Source organism: Canis lupus, chromosome 13, assembly GCF_011100685.1.
Source record: "Canis lupus familiaris isolate Mischka breed German Shepherd chromosome 13, alternate assembly UU_Cfam_GSD_1.0, whole genome shotgun sequence".
Lineage (NCBI taxonomy): Eukaryota > Metazoa > Chordata > Mammalia > Carnivora > Canidae > Canis > Canis lupus.
The window spans coordinates 12,110,186-12,133,457 of NC_049234.1; the positions used below are offsets into that span (position 1 = coordinate 12,110,186).

The following is a 23,272-nucleotide window of genomic DNA, read 5'->3' on the forward strand; positions in this document are numbered from 1 at the left end:
ACAGAACGTAAAGACTGCTAACTCTGGGAAACGAACTAGGGGTAGGTGGAAGGGGAGAAGGGCGGGGGGTGGGAGTGAATGGGTGACGGGCACGGGGGGTTATTCTGTATGTTAGTAAGTTGAACACCAATAAAAATAAATTAAAAAAAATAGAAAAAATAAATACCAAAAAAAAAAAAAAGAAGGGCAAGTTTGAAGTTTAGAAAATAATGTTAAAAATCCAGGTATATTGCTGAAGCAAATTCAAGTGAAATAAAAAGAGAGGATCACTTGGAACTTAAGAAATAAAGACAAACAGAAACAAAATGTCTCCTGCTTCACAGAATATACAATACAATTAGATTCTAGAAAAACTGTGGTAGAATATATGTCATACATATATCTTGCACAATTTAAGAAATGTAGGAGGACTTAACATTCTATTGCCTCAGAAAAGACCTTTCCAATCATTACAAATCCCCTATTCCATTTGATCTACCAGTTTGTCAGTCAAGGCACACAGGTGGGAATTCAGTTTATAGTGTATATGTTAGAAGGGTGTATTTCTATTTCTATATAGGATTATTTTTATTGAATGCAGAGATAGCTTAGTAAATCAGAGAGTTTCTGAGAATGTTGCTGGTTTTTCTCAAAGGACACACTCAACTAAGGAAAGGGCGTTAGTTCTGCAGCAAGTCAATAATACCTAGAACAAGAGATTTGAATGTTTTCAGGGCATGTTCTTCTCTCTTCTCTGATTTTCTTGTGATTCTGATATGTCTACATAGTTAAAAATGCAATGGTCTCCTACTTTCAGTCATTGACATATATATATATATACAGCTCTGATGTGCAGAGCTCTTTGCACATATATATATGTGCAAAGAGTGTGTGTGTATACACACACACACACACACACAAAGAGCTCTGTACATCTGAGCTCTGTCCAATTTCTCCCCCATACCAAGAAAATGTCGTTAGAGGTAGGGTCATTTTACATAAAATATTATTTTTATTTGGTAACCATATATAGAAGAGCGTGCATTGTCTGAGAATTTTAAATGTCAAAGAGACAAACCTTAATGGTGGTAGAATATATTTTATTATCGGATAGGAAAACATAAGGATTGAAATTATCTAATGCAAGTGATGGTATACAAAAATGAATGCTCATCTAAATCCTAAACCATAAAGTTCTAAGTTCTGACAACATTTCAGTGTTGCCAACAGTGTATATTGCAAATGAAAACTATCCGAATACACTTAAAAATCAATAAGAAAATTAAGAATAAGGGCTCCTGGGTGGCTCAATCAGTTAAGCGCGACTCCTGATTTCGGCTCAGGTCATGATCTCATGGGTCCTAGGACTGAGCCCCACTGGGACTCTGAGTTCAGTTCAGAGTTGGCTTGTCCCTCTCCCTCCTCCTCTGCCCCTCCCCCCACTCACACTCTCTCTCTAAAACAAATAGATAAAATCTTTTAAAAATCATATTTATAAGTAAATGAAGAATAACTTAAAGACTAAATGGACAAAGATTATGAACAATCTCACTGTAAAAAGAGAGCAAATACCTCAACTCTTTCATGATTGAGGATACACAAATTGAAACAAAGTGATGTATCACTTTTCAGTTGGAATATTTTAAAATTTTGTAATACTCCTTGAAAGTGAGAGTCTAGAGAAACCTAATATAATATTTGGGGGAGTATAATTTGATTCAATCGTCTAGAGGACATTCTTGGAAACCAAAATGTACAGCTAAAATATCTTTTAAAATATTTCTTTTAGATAAAATAGCAAATTGTCATGATATTATAACAAAAGTTACATTGTGTGTGATAGGAAAAAATCTAGAAGCACCAAAATAGTGAATTAGTGAAGTTAATTATGATAAGACCATACAATGGAATATTATACAATGAAAAGGAGTGTGAAGTAAAGACGTTGGAGGAATAAGATTAACTCCTTAACCACAAAAATATTTCCATTACTGTGATAACACCCAATACTTTGCTTTCTCCCCCAAAACTACATCACTTCTGAAATAATTTCAAGCTCCAGTTTTCTGATCATCATCTCAGTACTCTCTGGAGCCCCCTGACAAGTAATTAACCTTATTGGGACTTCAGTTGAATTTGCTCCATATCCTTTTAGTATCTAGTGCTTTACTTTTGTTTTCATTCTCTTTCTTATCAAGTTTAGATTTCAGAGCACATAATTCTAAGCATGCCCTTGCAAATATCCTCTCTTTATCTCTCTCCCTTTCTTTCATCTCTCAAGTCTTTCCCATTTTATTCACAAGATGAAACTCTAATCCTGGATAAAATTTTTTATGCATTCTCCATAAATTTGCCTTAGGGGATGATCTTTGTGAAGTAGTTCTCACAACTAGGTTCCAGTGATTTTATTTTAAATTCATTATCTGAACATCAATTCTACATTGGCTTCCTGATATGCTGATTTTCCTATGATCTGATATATCTATGTTATTACTTCTTTGTTTTTTTTCAAATTTCCAGTTACATATATTTCAACAATCTCCCTCATATTTGTTTTTTTTTAATTTTTTTATCTCCCTCATATTTGATTAAAGGAGCTATCAGATAGACTTATCCAGATATTCCTAACATCATTTGCAAAAATACCTACTTGTTTCTTTACTCGGTTTCTCTGCAATCCCTCTTGTTACAATGGGACCAGCCCTTGAGCTTGATCTCAGCCACTCCTATTTTCCCAGTGACCCCCTCCCTCAGCTCCTCTGTCCCCACGTGTAGCCAATCGCTTCCATACACCAATATTCTTATAAACATGCCATTATACTCTATTAACTCTCATCTTTGAAAACAAAACAGAAAAATTTCATCCCACATATCTCCTGTTACTTATTAATTTGGCTCCCATTCCAGACAATTTTCAAATAAATTTTCTGTACTGGCAGTCTCTACTTTTTTTTACATACATTTATTGCTTAAAACAAACAAACAAAAACATACACTAGTCTCTCTCTCTTTCTTATTTGCCTCTTATCACTAAAATTCTCTATTCCAGGTACCAAACAACTTCCACAGTACTACATATAAATATCTCTTTAGCTTCTTAGAATTGTCTGCAGCTTTTAATATTAGTGGTCACTTCATTCTATTGAAAGTCCTCTTCATTTGGAACCATACACTTCTAGTGTTCATCCTCTCATAATGACATCTATTTTGCCCCCATTATTAGATTTTTCATCTATTCTTAATTCTGTACAGTGAAGCTCTTCAAGGATTATCCTGGAACAACTCCTTTGCTTTGTGCAAAAATCTTTCCTTATGAGATTGCTGCAAATGCCATAGCTTGAAATAGTGTTAAAAACTGGCATTTCTCAAATGCATCGTTAGACAATATCCCTCAATTTAGTTGCACACTTTTTTTTTTCATCTTCACAGTCAGATGAAACTGTGAGGAAAATCACAAAGGTAATGTATCCAAAACAAGGTTCCTGCTTCCCACAGTTGAAAATGGCACCACCAACCCTCCTGATAGTTCATAAAGAGATTCTTTCCATTCCTTTTCCTCTCACGTCTACTTCTTTGTAAAGTTCTGCTCCTTCTGTGTCCAGTATATATCTTGATTCTTATCATTTCTATTCATTTCCACTGGCACTAACTTTAACCCAAGTCACTATCATCTATTATTCTCCAAATTTATCATTTTCTTCAGTTATTTTATGCTTCAAGTTATTTTTCACTTCTCTATAATCTATAGATTATTCACAAAGCAATAGGACCAATCTATTAAAACAAAAACAAACAAAAAAACAAACACAAAAAAAACAAAAAAAAAAACCCACTATGATTTATCATTGATAAAATCTAAGCTCTTTATCATAGATTACAAAATCTTGCTTGTATAAAGTGGCAACATGCTCTCCAACCCCATGTAATCCCACATCTCTCTTTACCTGTTATGCTCTACCACTGGGAGATTCTTTTTTCTTTGAACATGCCAAGGTGTTTTTGAATTTAGAGCATTTGCATTCTGTTTTCTCTAATGCTATTATTCTTCCTCCAGCTCTTCACAATATTGTCTAATTTTTCTCCTTAAATTCTCTGTCATTTAATGTTTCCCCTGCAGATAGTATAAGCTTTATTCAAAATGGCCTATAAAATAAGAATATGTATTGGCCCATGTACTGCGAGTCCAGATGGAATACAGACTTTAGGTAATTTAAATCCAGTGGCATTAGCTCTATTTTGCTGTGATTCCCTTAGGGTTACTTCTCAACATGTCTTTGAGTGGCTTTGATCTCAACATGTTTACAAATGGCTACAGCATCTCCAGGCTTCATAGCTACATGCCATAATATCATATATAAGAGAAAATTCTGTTTCTGCTACTTCTAAGTCAAGATGTAGGTATTCTAATAACCTCAGAAAAGCAACTTGATTCTCCAAAACTAGAGTTCACAACCTTTCCCAAATCAAGACCTATAGAATAGGAAATACCAAGAACTGCTTTCATTAGTCTTATATTATTTGCCTTGTTCTCAGGTGCTGATAACAACCCTCAGTACATATGAATTGTTGGATACGCAATTCCAAATCAGAGGAGTTTCCAAGTGAGAGAAACAGTAACTGTCAGATCAACTGCAAGGACTCAATTCAAATATTCTATTTCCAACGGTAACATCGATGATCATCCTATCTAAAACAGCTTCCTTCAATGACTTCCAGTATCATCGATTTCTTTCTCTATACTTACCACAACCTGTAACTATATTACATGTTGTATTTTCACTTGCCAATTGCCTGTCTCTCCCACTGCTGTAGAGGGTGCATGAAGAGAAAGACCTTCTGCTGTTACTTTTGTTTATTTCCATAACTGGAAGACAATTCATGGGTACAAGTTTTTTGCTAATTTGTAATTTGCTTTAAACCAGATTTCAAATATTGCAAACCACATATCTGAAAAGAGGTTTATACCTAAAATAATAAGTAACTTATAGAAGTCAATAGCAAAAAGACAAGACAAACAACCTGATTTTAACGGACAAAGGACCTGAATAGATATTTCTCCAAAGAAGTCATACAAATTGCTCACAGGCATGTGAAAGGGTGCTCAATATACTAACCATCAGGGAAATACAAATCAAAACAATAGTGAGGTATCAACTCATACCTGTTGAGATGGCTATTATCAGAAAGATGAGAGAGAGTGTTGGCAAGGAGAGAAATAAAGCTTAGTATGCTGTTGGTAGATCTGTAAACTAGAACAACAGCTATGGAAAATAGTATGGAAGTTTGTCAAAAAATTAAAAATAGAAATACCATAAGGTCCAGTAATCCCACATGTAGATATTTATCCAAAGGAATTAAAAGCAGGATCTTGAAGAAATACCTGCATTTCTCTGTTCGTTGCAGCACTATGAACAATAGCCAAAATATAAAAACAACCTTAGTGTCTATCAGTAGATAAATGGATTAAAAATGTGATATACACATGCAATGGAGTAATCAGTCTTAAAAAAGAATGAACTGCCATTTGTGACCACATGGAGGGACCTGGAGGATGTTATACTAAGTAAAACAAGCCAACCATAGAAGGACAAATATTGCATGATATCATTTATATGAGAAATATAGAATAAGCAAACTCATAGAAGCAGTCAAATGATGACATCAAATGATGGGTGGTAGGAAATGATGTGATAGGTGAAGAGTACAAAATTATATTTATGCAAAAGAAATAAGCTCTGGAGATCTATATAGCATAGTGGCTGTGGCTAATAATACTGCTCTGTATACTTAAAGTTTCTAATAAGGTGGTTCTTACATTAAGTATTCTTATCCAACAATATTAATAATAGTTATAATAATAATAATGGCAACAGGAGGAAATTTGGGGAGCTGATGAGTACATCTATGGCTTTGTGGTGACAAGGTTATATGAGTGTATACTTATTCCCAAATTCATCAAGTTTGACATACATTAAATATATATATTTTCTACATTTCAAACATACTTCACTAAAGCTGTTTAAAAACTAAGAAATGAACTCCAATGACTTGCAACAATATAATATCAGTGAAATAATTAAAAGCTAAAGATCTATATGCATCATGATATATTTATCAAATTAGAAGAAGCTACACACACAATTCCACAGTTTTTAGGAAATGAAGCAAGGAATTATGAGCATGGAATTTAAGTCATCATTTACCTCTGGTCTGGAAATAAAGAGGTTGGAATTGGGATGCCACATAATCAGATTAATATTATTCTCTAGCTCTTAGCTTTTTGTTTTAATGAATACGATTAAAGCCTTGGGAGTTTGTGACACTACTGAAAATCCATATAATCCATAGAATATACTTTACTTTAAAAATGTCAGGCAAAAAAAAGATCAGACAAGTATTTTCAGAACAATTCCCAATTCCTAAAGGTTATGGCCTTTTACGATATATATTTTTAAAAATTACTCTCTTAAATATAAAACAGTAAATAAATTGCATTTATTGAAGATAATAATTAATGTGTAATGTCTGAGTTATTCAAATGTTTACACAACTTAAATTTTCTAAAGAAATAACTAAAATATATTTTTGAGAAAAATATTTCTTTTCTCCAGGAAATAAAAATACTATATTCTGTATATAAAAATAATATTAAGTGGAAGGAAATTATTCCCATGAAATAATACTATATGATTTTTTATATTTATTATTGCAAAAAAAAATAACACTAAAGACTGAACTTATTACTCTATGTATCCAAATAACTCTTGCTCTATCTACACATATAACTCTGAATAAGGTCTTTGGGGATTCTTTTACCCACTAAATAAACAAATGAAACATCTGTACAATTGTTTGAAAAACTAAAACCTTTTTTCTAAAGAAAATACTTTTTTTTTTAAAGAAAATACTTTTATTCCACCTCAAAAACAATCCCTGGAAGAGTCCATTAGAAAGGTGAATTTTAAAATAGAGTAGAAACCTTTAAAAGCTGTAATTAAATTTAGCGATAAGGTGATTTGCTGACAGTTGGAATCTAAGGAGATTTCCAGATGTTTAATAGGCAATTTTAATTTGCTGCATTGCCTGTAAACTCCAATTCTCTGAACTCTCAGTAAATCTGACACTCATAATTGTGGTGACTTGGGGCATAAAGGCATAAGGCAGTAAGAGGACTAGTGGAAGGTTCTGTATTCAGCCCTCTATTTCTGATGTTTATGCATATGTAACATCCTTTCATCCATAGGGAAAGTGGATCCTGAAGGTTTTGGTTGATGACCATCATCAAGGTGAACAGTTATCTCCCACTGAGCTAAAGCACTATAATGAGGATGCAGCTTGAGAATAATTCAGGACATTACAAAGGCTGGTCTCTTTTCCTCAAATACATTGAGGAACGTGAGTATAGAAAAGAGGGAGCAGACATCTGGATTACAGTGATGTAACCACTTCTTCACAGATGGAGGATGATATAATTATTCCAGGAATTTCTATATGTATTGATCAGTCATTAAAATAAAAATCTACCCACCATTTGCTTCAATGTGGATGGAACTGGAGGGTATTATGCTGAGTGAAATAAATCAATTGGAGAAGGACAAACATTATATGGTCTCATTCATTTGGGGAATATAAATAATAGTGAAAGGGAATAGAAGGGAAGGGAGAAGAAATGGGTAGGAAATATCAGAAAGAGAGACAGAACATGAAGACTCCTAACTCTGGGAAACGAACTAGGGGTGGTGGAAGGGGAGGAGGGTGGGGGTGGGGGTGAATGGGTGATGGGCACTGAGGGGGGCACTATACGGGATGAGCACTGGGTGTTATTCTGTATGTTGGCAAATTGAACACCAATAAAAAATAAATTAATTATAAAAAATTTTAAAAATTAAAAAAAAAAATCTTCTACTATGCTGCTTAGAATGTCTCCAAACAGAATTTTATTCAAATAAAGACCATTGCAGGATATCACAATCCACATGATGGGAGCATTAAATCATGCAAGCTTAGAGAGGTAACTTTCTGTTGGCAAGTAGCAATTTTTACTGAAGGTGAGAGGTTGCCACAAGATAGGAGGGAATGGGCGGTGAAAGTAATATGAAGAGGCAAGTACGCTTTAAATTTTGAGATTCAGAAAACAGCCAAATATGAGAAGCCTTTTGAGTCATGTTCTTCTACATGCAATAATCCATCTGTCGGTTATTTTTTTTAGTTACTTAAAGGCCAGCGTGTTTATGAACCCCACTGCCTTCCCCAAATGCCCCATCATTTGTAGTAATGCCAGGCAACTTGCCAAGGGCATTCACAGGCAGAGGGCATCTGAAGAATACATTTGTATTCCAAAGTAGCACACAGAAAGTCACGTCATCTCAAATGCTGACTAATATACAGATAAAAGCAGCAACCGTAAGATGAGAAAAATAAGTATACTGTTGCTGAATTCTGAGCAAGTAAGTCAGAAAATTTCTGCATATTAAGACTGGTGGGAAATAAAAGGAAAAGCCCAGCATAATTAGATTATTAAGTGCAATAGCAGAAGATATCAGATTAGAATGAAATGTAGAAGAGGAATATAGTATGTAATATAATGAGAACAAAAGGCTATAGTCAGTAATAGATACACTAACTTTGTAGAAGTATCACCTAACCCTCATTAAGAGGCACCAAGGGTTAGCATCAGGCTCACACTGTGGTGTTACCTGTACATTATGTGTATGTTTCTGAACATACGCATCTATAGTCTTTACACATTGTCCAAATGAAGAATGTCTTTAGGTATTTTTACAGATAGTTTTTTAAATGGATAGAATAAACTGATTCTGAGATCTCTTCTTCAAGTGAGTGGAATATTATGAATGCAAGAATTACTGTAATTTGCTCTCACCCCTTTTATGAGCACATGGATACTGGCAAGGTGTGAATAGAAAAAAAACACAAAAGCATGAGACATTGTTTTCAATCTCTATATTTATTATTCTCATAATTTTATTAAAAATGTTGGCTTTAGAGTTCATTCATTCCAGAGACTACTGGGTACCACTCTTTGTGCTAGTCTGACTATACTAAGGAATGGGGACAAAGAAGAGGGATCTTTAATAACATTGATTAAAGAAGACTTTTTCATGGAGGTGACAAGATAAATCTTCCTGAAAAGCAGTAATGATCTAAGCAAAGAAGACATGGTCTTCATTTTCAGTAGCAGTAAGCTGGGAAGTCACATTGCAAGTCTCAATGAACCATGGTTGTCCTTCTTTCACACCCTTGTGGAGTCCTGCCCACATTGATCTGACCTCAGCTACATGGCTTCTAAATATAACCAGTGAGGTCTTAGCAACGTGATGTCAGCAAAAGTTTACATGCACTGTTTGGGAAGTTTGCATCCCTATCCAAGTTCATATGTTGAAACATTAAACTGTCTCTCTCTGCGTACAAACACCAAGGAAAAGCCATGTGAAGGTGGAGAAAGAATGCAGCCTTTTGCAAATCAGGAAGACAGGGCTCTCCACAGAAAGTGAATTGGCTAGATCTTGGACTTCTAGCCTCCAGAACCACAATAAATAAATTTCTTTTGTTTAAGTCACCCGGTTTATACTACTTAGTTAGTAGTTGTTTTGTTTAAGTCACCCGGTTTATGCTACTTAGTTAGTTGGTAGTGCAAACTGACAAGACATGCACATTTACATGATTTGGAATGTAATATTTGCTACCCAGACAGAATATTATGGAAGTCCAGACAACCCTCCTGTATAGATAAGCTCCATAGAGCCCGCTAAGTGTAAGATATCAAATGAAGAGAGAGGGACCCATGGAAGAAAATTGAGAATCCAGCCCTTCTCTCATTTACATGTAGCCATATGGATGACCCAGCCGACACATGGAGCAAAGGACCCATCAAATTCACACAAAAGAAGTGAAACAAATATTAAATTGTTGCTCTTTCAAACCACTGAGTTTTATGGTGTTTTATTTGGCATCAGTTGTTAACTGAAACAGGGAATTAACTTGAAAAGGATGCTGTGTTGGAAACATACTAACAGTTCAATAGTGGTGAAAAAATAAGGTGTAAGGTAAGAGATTTCGTTCATAGGGATACTGTCAAGACAACAATTTACAACCATATTAATAGACTGTATAATAATGTGTTATTAAACAAATAAATATAGTATCTTTCTGAATAAATGCATGGCTCTGTCAATTTGCTATGTTAGATTACAGTGAGAAACCAAATATACATAGCCTGTGGCTTTCAAGGAAACTTGGAGGAAATTAGATTGAAACGATGTGATTCCTGACTTTCCTAATATCTCCCCATGTAGAAAGGTGGAAAGAGTATCTCTTGCACTTTGATAGGAAAAAGTTGGATAATCCACATTATTATATATCACAGAGCTACCAAGTAGTACGGAATCTTAAGGAGAGACAGATGCCTCAGAGAGGACAGATATAAGCACTGGCTTACCTTGTAGCCACAGGAGGACAATGGAGCAGGAAGGAAGAATTCAGCTTCAAAGTTTAACCATTTGCCCATGGCCAAGTGTGCGTTTGTGTGTTAATATAGACTCCTAGGAACCGCATACACAGGTAAGTACACACACACACCCACACCCACACCTACACACAAGAAAGCCTGTTCTGTTTCCTCTTTATTAAATCACCTTATTTTGATAAATGTGAACAGAAGCTTTAGTAAATAAGTAGGCTCTTAAATTCAATTTCTAAAATTATAAAGCTGAGGTTTTGTACAGTGATGATCCCATATATTAGGCATCTATTTTCTTCCAGCAAGCCCCGGTATACTGAGTAATAAATTGAGCATTTAAGTATATATTCCTCATCCACTTCCTGCAGGTAGTCCAGAATATGGCATCAGCCCAAACACTTCAGTTTGAAATGGAGATTGCAGAATCAATTTCAACTTCATCAAATCTCCTAAGATATAGTCCAGATATAAATAAGCATATGCAACAGATCAGTAGTTTGGTGGTACAATATGTGGTGGGATATAGGATGGTTGTGGCAAATCCTTGATTCTTTGCTATTTGTGGAGTTTTGCATGTCTAATTCATGAACTGCAGCATTCGTAATATATAACAGTTTATAGTTGACCAAACTAGGTGTAGTCTTGTTTCAACATCCCATGGACAGTTTAAATGTTTTAATACTGGCTTTTCTGCTTTCAGCAGACACAAGTTTACAGTTTTCCAAACTCTAGAGCTCCTTTTCCCAGGCCACTAACTTTGGTTTAGGGCTATTTATAGCAGAAGAAAAAAGTGTCTTAAATAATTCACATGCAAAAAAAAAGTTTTCTGTTCTCATTCTCCCTAAGAGGAAAATTATACATAGCTAAATGAGAATGATACATATCAAGAGTTCACTAAGCACTGGTGCTATGCTTCTTCATTTAACATACTATATTTCAAAGAAAAGAGTACTTCAGAGAAAAGAAAATCACTACATAACACATTCCCCCTTTTTCTTTCTTTAGGGCTATTGAAAAATGATTCCTGACATTAATGGCTAAGTTGTAAGATATATATTATAATCAAAATAAGTAATTTTGTCTTTTAGTTTGGAATATAATCAATGATTAATATAAAGTATACCATTTTATTTAATATTTCTATTTTTCTTTTTGCTATATCAAGTTTTGCTTAAAGATCATGAAACAAGTCTCTGTAAGTGTACAACCTAACCAAGACCCAAAACCAGTCCACCATAGGAATTTCATAAATCTTCAGGTTAAACACACACATAAGCCTACACCACCAGGCATAGTATACTATGTAAATAAAATATTATCAACTAGTCACAGAAAAATGAAAAGGCACCTTACAAGAGGTAGTGAAAGTTCATTATGAAATTGCCCCTACAGTTCATGAATGGAATTCTTACACAAAATTCTACAACAATCCAATGTATTCATAGCTTGAATCTGAAATGCATAAATATAAAATATAAATCAAGTATGAGATCTTTATATTAGAATTTCTTTAGTTAGTTGTTTTATTTAGATTTTCAAATCTATAATAAATTTAGCCATGAAGGGTATCTTAATTTTGTTAAGGCAAAAATTCAGATCATCACTGTTCTATTTACTTTGTGCTTTGTTTTGAAGAAAGGATTCATGGCATTTGATTTTGACTTGGAATTATTTGAATATTAGATGGTAAATGAGCCCTAAATCTCTTTATTGCAGGAATCATAGTAGAAGAATTATCTACATTGTTTTGAGTTTCCAATTCAGTTTCTCAAATTTGAGCCAAAGCTATAATGTGAACAGCTGGTAAACAATGCTGGTATCTTTGGTGGTTATCAACATAATGGCAAATTTGTGAAATAATAAGATAAAGTATCAAAATATTGATGCTAATTCTCTCAAAGCACAGATTATGTTGAAGCAATAGTCAACCCATTTAAGAAGCTTTGTAGTAGCCAATTCACTAAATTACTACTCATCACAAGAAAACAAGAAAGAAAGAAGAGAAAGGAAGAAAAAGAGAAAGAAAAAGAGAAAGAAAGAAAACAAATAAGAATTTAAAATAAGAAAACCAAGGTTTGAATCCTGGCTCTGCAATTTGTTATTTGTTTGCTTAGGATGAAATTAACTTTATCTATCTCAATTTTCTCATTTAAAATAGAATGTTTTAAAGGTGAAATGAAATAAAGTAAGTAAAGGACTTCACACAGATCCTGGCCTACCTATAGAGCTGAATTATTAGTTTATCTTATTATTATGGAGGGAAAACTCATTCCCCCATTCCAGTGTTTCCCTCTCTACCTCTAGCCATTGGACCTATACTTAACTACCATCTATGGAGTTACTTGATATGTGGAAGACAAACTTTAATGAAAAATCATCAACTTAGTGTTGCTAATCTATCAAATATCTCAAATCTGTCATATTAATTGCCTCCTTGTAAACTTAAATTTTCCCTCAGGTGGCATGTTGGGTATAAGCAACCTTGTTGTCATATTTTTAGCCACCATAACACTTACATCCATCTTCATTAGTGAGAAAAGTTATATTACATTTCCTATGTGATCTTTCTTTTGTTTTCTGTCTCAAATAGCTTAGAATCACATTTGAATTGAAGGTAATAATTTTGAGGGAGAAGGGATAATCCACATAAGAGTTTAAAACAAAGCATGTCAGATATTAGATGTTGGTTACTATAATTAATATTTTTTTAAAAATCCAAGCATTCTTAAGAACTAATTGAAATACAAAGGAAATAAAAAACCTTTTATGGCTTCTGTGTATCATTTTAACTAATAACACATTACACATTATGTAAGTATAAATAGTTTCCCAAATCAGGGCATGTGTTAGAGTGCACTCCAATATATATTACTATTATTTTTTTAAGATTTTATTTATTTATTCATGAAAGGCACACAGAGAGAGAGGTAGAGACATAGGCAGAGCGAGAAGCAGGCTCCATGCAGGAAGCCAGATGTGGGACTTGATCCCGGCACTCCGTGATCATGCCCTGAGCTGAAGGCAGATGCTCAAATGCTGAGCCACCCCAACATATTTTATTCTTAAAAAAAAAAATTGCAGATATGTAAACATCACATTCTCTCAAAATCACCTTAATTAGGCACACTATACTAGAAAATATATTAGTGGAAAAAAAACTTCTGGATAGGATTGGAAATATATATGGCTTCAATAATAAAATAAACATGATGATTATACCTTTAGTGCTTAAATGAACAAGTAGATTCTATCAAATAGTATATTTTTGTCTTTTGAAGAACATAAAAATATTCTAATAGCTATTTTGATCCCCACCCCCTCTATTACATTTTCTAAGGTATTAGGAGATTGGCCTAAGCATTTAGATACTAAGTAGATAAGGAATGCAGGTTATATTTGGAACAGTTTTGCAAGTGATTTTGCCAGAAAACTAGACCTTTTGATGACTCTAAACCATGATTCAAGAATGAGTATCATATAAATAATGCCAAATGTTGAATGTGTCTTAAGTTGATGGAATATATTGGAGTATGTTAGCAAACTAATTCATAACTAATTCAATTCTCACAGAATGTATAATACCAAGTGGAATATTATGCCTTTTAAAGAAATTTCACATCAGTAAGCTAGCATTTTCATCATACAAACTCTTCAGGTAATTATAAATATTATTATTAGTCTATAACAGAAGAATAGAAATAGAGAAGTAAAGAAATCCCCCTAACTTGATAAGGGATTAAAAGTAAGATTTTAATTCTGTTGCATTATCATTTCGGTATCCCAACAATTTTCTCTTTTTAGCACACAGAGGAAATGTCTTGTTTTTCCCCACAAAATATTAAAGTAAAAAAGATCAAGGTGTTCTCAAGGCTGAAGGTACTAGCCCTGGGCCACCTGCTATCCCAGCCCAGCAATCCCAAATGATAAGGATTTCAATAATCAGCCTAATAATAAAGTAGTGCAACATTTGAACACCTATTTAACAGCTTCGATGGTATTTTGCATAGTTAGATTTTCTGGTGTTGTCAAGATTATTAATTATGCATTGCTATTCAATAAAATAAATTTAGTTAATTATTATATAGATGTATAAATCATTTCAGGCATAGTGAGAACTGTTTAAATTGTCTTGTGGTATGCCTTAATTAATAAACAATCTAGTAATATAAAAAAGAAAACAGGGACACCTGGGTGGCTCAGTGGTTGAGCGTCTGCCTTCAGCTCAGGGCCTGATCCCAGAGTTCTGGGATCGAGTCCTGCATTAGGCTTCCTGCATGGAGCCTGCTTCTCTCTCTGCTTGTGTCTCTGCCTCTCTCTCTCTCTCTATTTCTCTCTCTGTGTGTGTCTCTCATAAATAAATAAATAAATAAATAGTCTTTAAAAAATACAATAAAATAAAATAAAATAAAATAAAATAAAATAAAATAAAATAATAAAATAAATAAAATAAAACACTTTTCACCAGCAATTCAATTTTGTGAACACAAGTGTAAGAATACATTTTGAATTATCACTGTAATTCATAGTTACTTTAACTGAAATGTTCAATCAGAATTTTAAGGCATATCAAATAGCATTTCATGAATTATTAGATCAAAGAGGTTACTTATTCCTGATTTTTCAGGGTATGCATAATACTAGAAACACTGAAAGAGAGTAGTTAAACATGTAGTTGTATGTGGTATCACATATATTTAAAAGTAGAAAATGTAGACTACATACTTTTAAAATTATTCTACATTTAAACACACAAATGATATATATTTGACTCTCTGAACTTCCATATAGAATATAGTGCAAAAAATTGGCTTCGGAGTAAAAGGTTTATGGGCTGATGGATTATTGCTATAACACCACAGAGTGCAAATTGATAGTAGAGACACTGGTTCTAAAGCAAAGATTTTGATAAAAAGCAAATGTTCTCTACTGATATTATAGGAGGTAACATTTCATTTTAATACATATAATCAAAATAATTACATAAAATTTTACTGTCATTTAATTCAATTATGAAATTAATAGGAGCACATCATATAGATTTTACCTTTTTAAACCCATTCAAATTTATCATACTTAAAGATATTTTTACTTGAGGGACATTACAGCAGCCATTAATCTAATTACACACTTAAAGACGAGAGTAAGTCTCTACATTTAAGGGAGCCAAATATAAAAACTGGAAAATAGAAATAGGGAGTCACCTTAGGTATATTTTATATACTTCAGTTATTTATCAATGGAATTATTAATTTTAAGAATATATCGATTGAAATATGTATTCCCATGCTTGTCCTAAGAACAAAAAACCACTTAATGCCATGTCTAATTAGAAAATTTGCAAGACTTGATTCATGCAATTTGCCGAAATATGCTAAACTACTCTCAAAGAGTAGTGGACCCAGAAATCCTAAGACATCACGGTTTTTGTGAGATATGCCTTAAAATCAAAATGATATGGAATTCTAAATAATAAGCAAAGGAAGCTAAATTGTGTTTATATATTAGAAAATTCCTCTTAGAGAACATCAGAGTAAATCTCCAGTATTGATGAGAAAGAGTTAATGTTCTCTTTGCCTAACAAACTAAATTTGGTCTATAATCTTTGGTTAATACTTTCAATATACTTATCATTATATTTAACATGCCACATGTCTATTTTTCTAAATATATCTGAGGAAAGCTATTAAATCATAACATTTAGTAAATATTCTCATTCACATTTCTATAACAAAATTGTATCATTCATTTCTGTATCATAACAGCATACATTTTATTGTGAATCACATTATGAAGAGTTTAGGTAAGATTTTATGAACCTCAGAAGAAAAATTAAATCACCTATTATCCACATTCTTACATTTTATTATACAAGATGTGTAATCTTCAAAAAAGGTCCCTATTCCTTTAAATAAAAATATTTTCCGAAAAAGCCAATAATTCAGGTATTAGAGAAATCATAAATATAAGCCCAATCTAGATATTTAGAGAATAAAGAAATTTCCCAAAGCTATCATATTTTATAGAAATATTGCTTTTACCAAATAAAACAGAAGGAACAGTTGTCTACTGACAGTTATGTTCACATGGCTCTAGTCAGCAGGAATGTTATGAGTCCCTGATGCCCATGCAAATGATCAAATCATGTTTTCATTGAGAAGAGAGTAATTAGGGAACTATTTTTATAAAATAAGTCATGTTCTTGTGGAAAGGCATCATGAGTTAGAAATTTTTGCAATCTAGTTTATGTTTATTTTTCTTTTACCTTCACTTTAAGTCAGAGATGAATTTGGTTTATTCTGACACTTAATGAATATAAATGTTATAAAAGTGCCTACCAAGCATGCTATATATTAGATGAAACTTTATTACAGGAAGTCAATGTACCTATGCACAGAACTGCAGTCAAAAACCTAGGTGTTTTTTTTGTTGTTGTTGTTGTTGCTTTCCTTCTAAATATCTCCTTATCCATTCCTGTGTTGGCTTCATCATCACAGTGGTGTTAGGGTGAATTTAGCACCTCGCCCAGGTGAGGAAATTAGACTATGTTTTCATGCGGAATTCATAGGATCAAGAGACCTTCCCAGCAAATTTCTCCTCATATATATTTTTTTGAGATTTATTTTATTTATTTGACAGAGACAGCACAAGCAGGGGAGTAGCAGGCAGAGGGAGAGGGAGAAGCTGGCTTCCCTCAGAGCAGGGAGCTCAACGTGGGACTGGATTCCAGGACTATGGGATTATGACCTGAGCTGAAGGCAGATACTTACCTGACTGAGCCACCCAGGCACCCAAATTTCCCTTCATATTTCACTGGACAGGATGAAATGTGCCCATTTCTGAAATAATCCCCAACAACATAAGTGGGATGACCCTGAGACCTGATATAACAGGGACCAGATTTTCAGCCTACTCTCCATACGAGGCTGCAGGGGGAAGAGTTATAGACATGAATAGTTTAGATTCTGTAAGGAAGAGACAAGGAAAGGATGCCAAGTAGGAAACTAATAGTTCCAATTATACGAGCTATACGAAATAGACTATAAATATTTATATACACTAATTGCTAGAAAGCAAAATGATATGTCTCCAAATATATGTTACAACAGAATTCATTAAAACCAATGTCAATTACTTACCACCTGTTATTTAAGTTTTAATTATCTATAATAAAGTCTTCATATGGCCCAATGAAATAAGCCATGTACATGGTGTTCTGTTCACAGAGATTATCTTCCCAGTACTCTTATTTTTTTCAGTGCTCTAATTATTTAATCATTTAAAATTAATAATTTTCCCAGAATATTATCTAAATGACTATTCATGTCAATCATTCACCAACCACTGATTAAACATCCTTTAAAGTGTGTGCATGCTATAATGGAAGAAAAAAACCTAACTATCATCATTGAGCTTACAGGCTAACAGTTAGTTCAGGTGTTACTAAGCTGATAGAGATTTTTTTTTTTTTTTAACTAGGCTGGGAAATTTGGATTTGATTTAAGATGCAGTGTGAATAGTCAAATAACCTTTGGCAGAATACTGAAAATTGATAAAGACATCTAGGAGCAATTATCAAGTAGTTTAAACAAGAACATAGGTAGGTTTTATGAGCAATTACATAGTGTGGCATATTAAAAAAGTACAGAACTTTTTAGAAGTTTACATATATTTTTTCCTGGTCACCAGTAAGCTGCATTCCTTTAAAAAAATAACAGGTAATATTTCCATCTTCACTGTCCCTCTGTCTGCTTTGCTTTATTATTATTTATCTCAAGCATATTTTCTCCATGTATTAATGGGGTAATTGATGGTTTAGGCTTTTTTAACTTTTACCACCAGTGCTTGCTTCTAGAGAAAGAAAGATTAAGTCTCTCTCCTCCAGCATTCATATCGATCTCTAAAAATGGTTTATGCTGACTTAACTATATTATTATACCTGTAGCAAGGAAGGTGAAACAAGTAGACATGTGGTGGGAAAGGTATTTTCAAAAGGAAGAGATGCTAAGGTAACGAAAGTAGATGTCTCTTGCATGGTATTCAGAAAGAAAAAGAAAAATACTTTTATTCATAGCTTAAGAACAAATGGTAGAAGAGATGGAACTGCCCTGAGTGTTAAGAATTATATTGTGTGGGAATGGCGATAGAGAATTCATGAATATAAATCAGAAGACATTTTCTTCTTTTTTTGCCACTTAAGTGGCTGGCAAAAAGGTCAAAAATAGGACTTGAGTGTATGAGTGAATGTATAGATGAGTGAAAGAAAAAGGTAAACTTCAACAGACCACTCAAATACTTGCCGTGTCAAGCCTTATATTGAAAATGCAAGGAAGGGGGCCTGGGTGGCTCAGGATTCCAGAGTCCTGGGATAGAGCTCCACCCCCTACCCCTACTCCCTCTGGGTTGGGTACTCTTCCGGAAGTCTGCTTCTCCCTCTGCCCCTTCCTCTGCTCGTTCTCTCTCTCTCTCAAGTTATACATAAAATCTTTAAAAAAATACAAGGAATAAAATGGTTTCATGTCTATCTTCAAGGACTTGAATTCTATTGTAAAGTGTAATATATATATATATATATATATATATATATATATATATACACATATATATGTATATATATATATGTAATTATGATAAAAATCTAATAGATAGTGATTGCCATATGAAACATGCCAGCGAAGTAGTCTGGAGGTAAAGCAAGAAGATTAATTCCAGGTGGTCCAAAACAGATGAAAAAAGATCAGAGATCATTGTCTTGAATGAAATTGTATTTACTCTGGGTTTTGATGATAGAACATTCATTAAGTATTGGTAAAGAGACAGTGTTTAAAAATGGGATATATTACATATATGACTAAATATGGGTCAATGAAATCAACAAATAATGGCATTTTTATATAACAAACATTATTGAGTCCCTATGATGTCATTCAAAAAATTCTCAGAACCAGGGTTATAGGGATGAATCAAATATTTCTCATTTCAATTACATTTCAGTGGAGAGAGTTAAGCAGAGGAAGAATAAAAAATGTAGAAAGCAATACATATTAAGAAAACTGAAAACTTTATGAATATTCATTATCTACTATCCACCATAGGTACACAATTAAGATTAAAATTAGTATTTTCCTTGCAGCATACTCAGTGTCATAAGCAACATCACATAAGCAACATGAGCAATGTAACAGCACCCTATGACCAAAGACTCAATAAGTCCTGAAGCAAATCAAACTGGCCAAAGAAATTTAACTTGACAATTAATCTTCCCTTTATAAATTAGTATATTAAAAGTAATGCCAGGAGAATTGACTGAAATAGTTTTTAATTTATGGATGTTATCTTCATACATTTTTATCATCCACATTATTGTCAATAAATACCACTGGGGATTTCAAATAAATGTTATTATGATACTAAATAGATTATGTGAGGCTTTGTAGTGGGATGGCAATATAAATAGTTATTTAAAATAACTATACATTTAGAAAAATTCTGTTACTGTTGAAAATATGTAAGTAGTTACATGATCATATTGATAAACATAATATATTGAATTTATATACATTTAAACCTAGATGATGTGAGATATTTTAATAAGAAGTGAAAAATTAAGTTTTTTTAAGATTTTTATTTATTTATTCATCAGAGACACACAGAGAGAGAGAGAGGCCGAGGCAGAGGCAGAGGGAGAAGCAGGCTTCCCATGAGGAACAGATGTGGAACTCCATCCCAGGACCCAGGGATCACACCCCTGAGCCAAGGCAGACGCTCAATCACTGAGCCACCCAGGTGTCCCAAGAAATTAGGATATTTCACTGCAAAAGTAGCAGAGAAGTATTTTGTCATCTTTTGAAACAGCAATTATAATATTGCAATGTAAACTAAGTCTTTCTCTTTACTTGGATAGTGGCTTTGGGGACTTAAGAGCTAATAGTACATTAATTTTATTAGTGTTTTAAATATTGGCTTAAATAAAGATATGTCTTATTAATAATCAAGGTTATTAAATTATGAACTACCCTAATAGTCTAGAAAACTTCAATGTAATAACTCAATTTATCCGACTACTTATTTTAAATTTTTCAAATAAATCTTTTAAAAAGAAATCCCAGAATACTTATCATTTTCATAGTTTTTTTTTCCCCCTCAACATTGTTACCATGCTGAGTGTGTTCAAATACATGTAGAGCATGATTTATCAGGAACCAGCTGGGTTTCCTGTGCAATGGTCCACAGTGGCTTAGAGGAAACTCTCTTGGTGTTAATTGGCAGTTTGTTTTTCAGGGTACCACTGTGGCTAATTGATGTCCCTAGCGCCATAATGGAAGGGAGAAATGAGACAGAAACAGTCCACTTCCCCACTCTGATTCCTCAATTCCAGAAAATTGCTGAAACAAACAAATGATAAATATATGTAATCTCCAAAATTTGTGTGCCCTCTATTCCCACACAATTTTATATCTGCTTTAGTAACATGGATTCTGCTCACAGAATTTTATACCCAATGAAAATTGTTTATAAACAAGTATTTTTCTTTTAGAAGGATGACATGGACATCTTCTTGTAATAGTGTGGGAAAACTAATATCCTATTCTGAAAGAGAGACATTGTTACATTAGGAAAACCAATATGTGCTTAACATTGTCAAGGTTACAGGTATTATTTTTATGGGAACACAGTTTCAGTCTAAATTCTCACATATATTTATATAACCCACCACATATCTATCATTTGACTCAGATTAACCTTATCTTGTAAGAGTATCACCCATCCCCATTCCATCTTGATCTACATAGTTACTTTAAAAATATCTTCCATATAAACATTTATTGATTTATGTTTTAGTTGATATTTTAGAATTTCTTCTGAAAATACTGTCTTTGATATAATGGCGTGCTTTCATTTCTGTTTTAAGGGAAATAAATTCAGGCCAAATGTAATATGATTAGTTGAAGATGTGGGAACGTGTGGGATATTTTTTCTTGCCATTTCGGGTCCATTCCTTTTCTCTACTTTGTCAAGAGTGTGAAATAACTAGACCACTTCACTGGGCAATTTTGCCCACCAGCTTTTCTTTGGGTTTGGCTAATGATGAGACATAGCAAGTGTTCAGGAGTGGAAAGACTGAAATTCGGCTCTTTATTCCTTTTGCTCCTTCTCTGTAGTGTGGTGAAGTGTGGTGTTTTTACACCACCCAAACCCAGAACTTCTCCCCACATTGTTCTTTTTTTTTTTATGTTTTTGCATGTGATCCCTCCTCTCACCTATCATCTAGAACAGGGCCAATGATGTACCATTCATACATCTCTCTTGAATTTCTTCATATCTTTGTTAAATAGAGCCATTATTATTTTCAAAATAATTTGTGTGCAGATCTCATTTTTCCAAGAATCTGCATGATATGGGGGACATTTGTTTTCTGCCACTACCGTTCTTATTCTTATGATTAACTCGACTAACTTTATCAAACATCTATTAGAATTTCTTGGGGAGTATAAAATGTATTACAGTAATTTGTATACTTGCCTTTCATTATAAATATTTTGACAGCAAATACTTTCTCTAATTCATTTCACCCTCTATAGAATTACTAGCATGGGACTTACATTATAGAAACTCAAGTAATATTTTCTAAGAGTAGAATTATGTATTGGTAAAATAATTATGAGTTCATTCATTTTCTCTTTTCATATAAGGCAAACAAAACTCTCTTAAATCTATATGCTTATTTACTCCCGCAAAATAAGTTGTATTAAGTGAATAAGCAACTCATTGTTGAGAAAATAATCCATTCTTTTCTACATTCTACAAAGAAAATTAGTCATTCTTTTCTACATTGAGTAATATGGCATTACAAGGTTTGTAAGTGGAAGCTGCATAATGAAAGGGCTTATATTTAATTTGTAAATTTTAATCATGAGTAAATTGATCTTGAAAACATTATATAAGGAAATAAAATATGAATATTTATGATATAATATACATAGCATATGCAGATTATTTAAATACATATATGCATTTATGTATACCTATGTGTTTCTCTATATACAGAAGACTTTTACATAATGCTTGATAAATGTTAAAAGTTCAAAAAACAGGAGTTATTAATGAGCTTTCTCTTAGACCAAATAATTGACTACTCTTATTATTCACCCTAGATATATTTAATTTTTTGAATAAATGTAATTTCTCCCTGTATTATTCCTAATTCATTTTCTTAAACTTTATTACAGCCTGTAACTGAACTAACAGTGCATCAATTCTCCACAATTATAGTTTTTTTATTGTTTTTTAAATTATTATTATTTTTATTGGAGTTCAATTTGGCTACATATAACATAACACCCAGTGCTCATTCCACCAAGTGCCCCCTCAGTGCCCATCACCCAGTCACCCCAACCCCCTGCCCACCTCCCTTTCCACTACCCCTTGTTCATTTCCCAAAGTTAGGTGTATCTCATGTTTTGTCACCCTCACTGATATTTTCACTCATTCTCTCTCCTTTCCCCTTTATTCCCTTTGACTACTTTTTATATTCTCCAAATGAGACCATATAATGTTTGTCCTTCTCTGATTGACACTTCACTCAGCATAATACCCTCCAGTTCCATCCACGTTGAAGCAAATGGTGGGTATTTGTCATTTCTAATGGCTGAGTAATATTCCATTGTATACATAGACCACAGCTCCTTTATCCATTCATCTTTCGATGGACACTGAGGCTCCTTCCACAGTTTGGCTATTGTGGACATTGCTGCTATAAACTTTGGGGTGCAGGTGTACTGGCGTTTCACTGCATCTGTATCTGTGGGGTAAATCCCC

At 33.3% G+C, this 23,272-nt stretch overlaps 1 long non-coding RNA gene across 7 annotated transcripts in view; it reads left to right on the top strand.

Moving 5' to 3' along the window:
- The window catches only part of LOC102156107, a 129,995-nt gene extending 122,426 nt beyond the window's left edge, over positions 1–7,569 (top strand). For 5 of the 7 annotated variants that reach the window (XR_005368555.1, XR_005368557.1, XR_005368552.1 and 2 more), the window contains 2 exons: positions 4,513–4,861; positions 7,223–7,569. This is a non-coding gene — a long non-coding RNA (uncharacterized LOC102156107). The remainder of the gene's footprint in view (positions 1–4,512; positions 4,862–7,222) is intronic. The other 2 variants (XR_005368553.1, XR_005368556.1) reach the window with 2 other exon arrangements.
- The last annotated feature ends 15,703 nt before the right edge of the window (positions 7,570–23,272 follow it).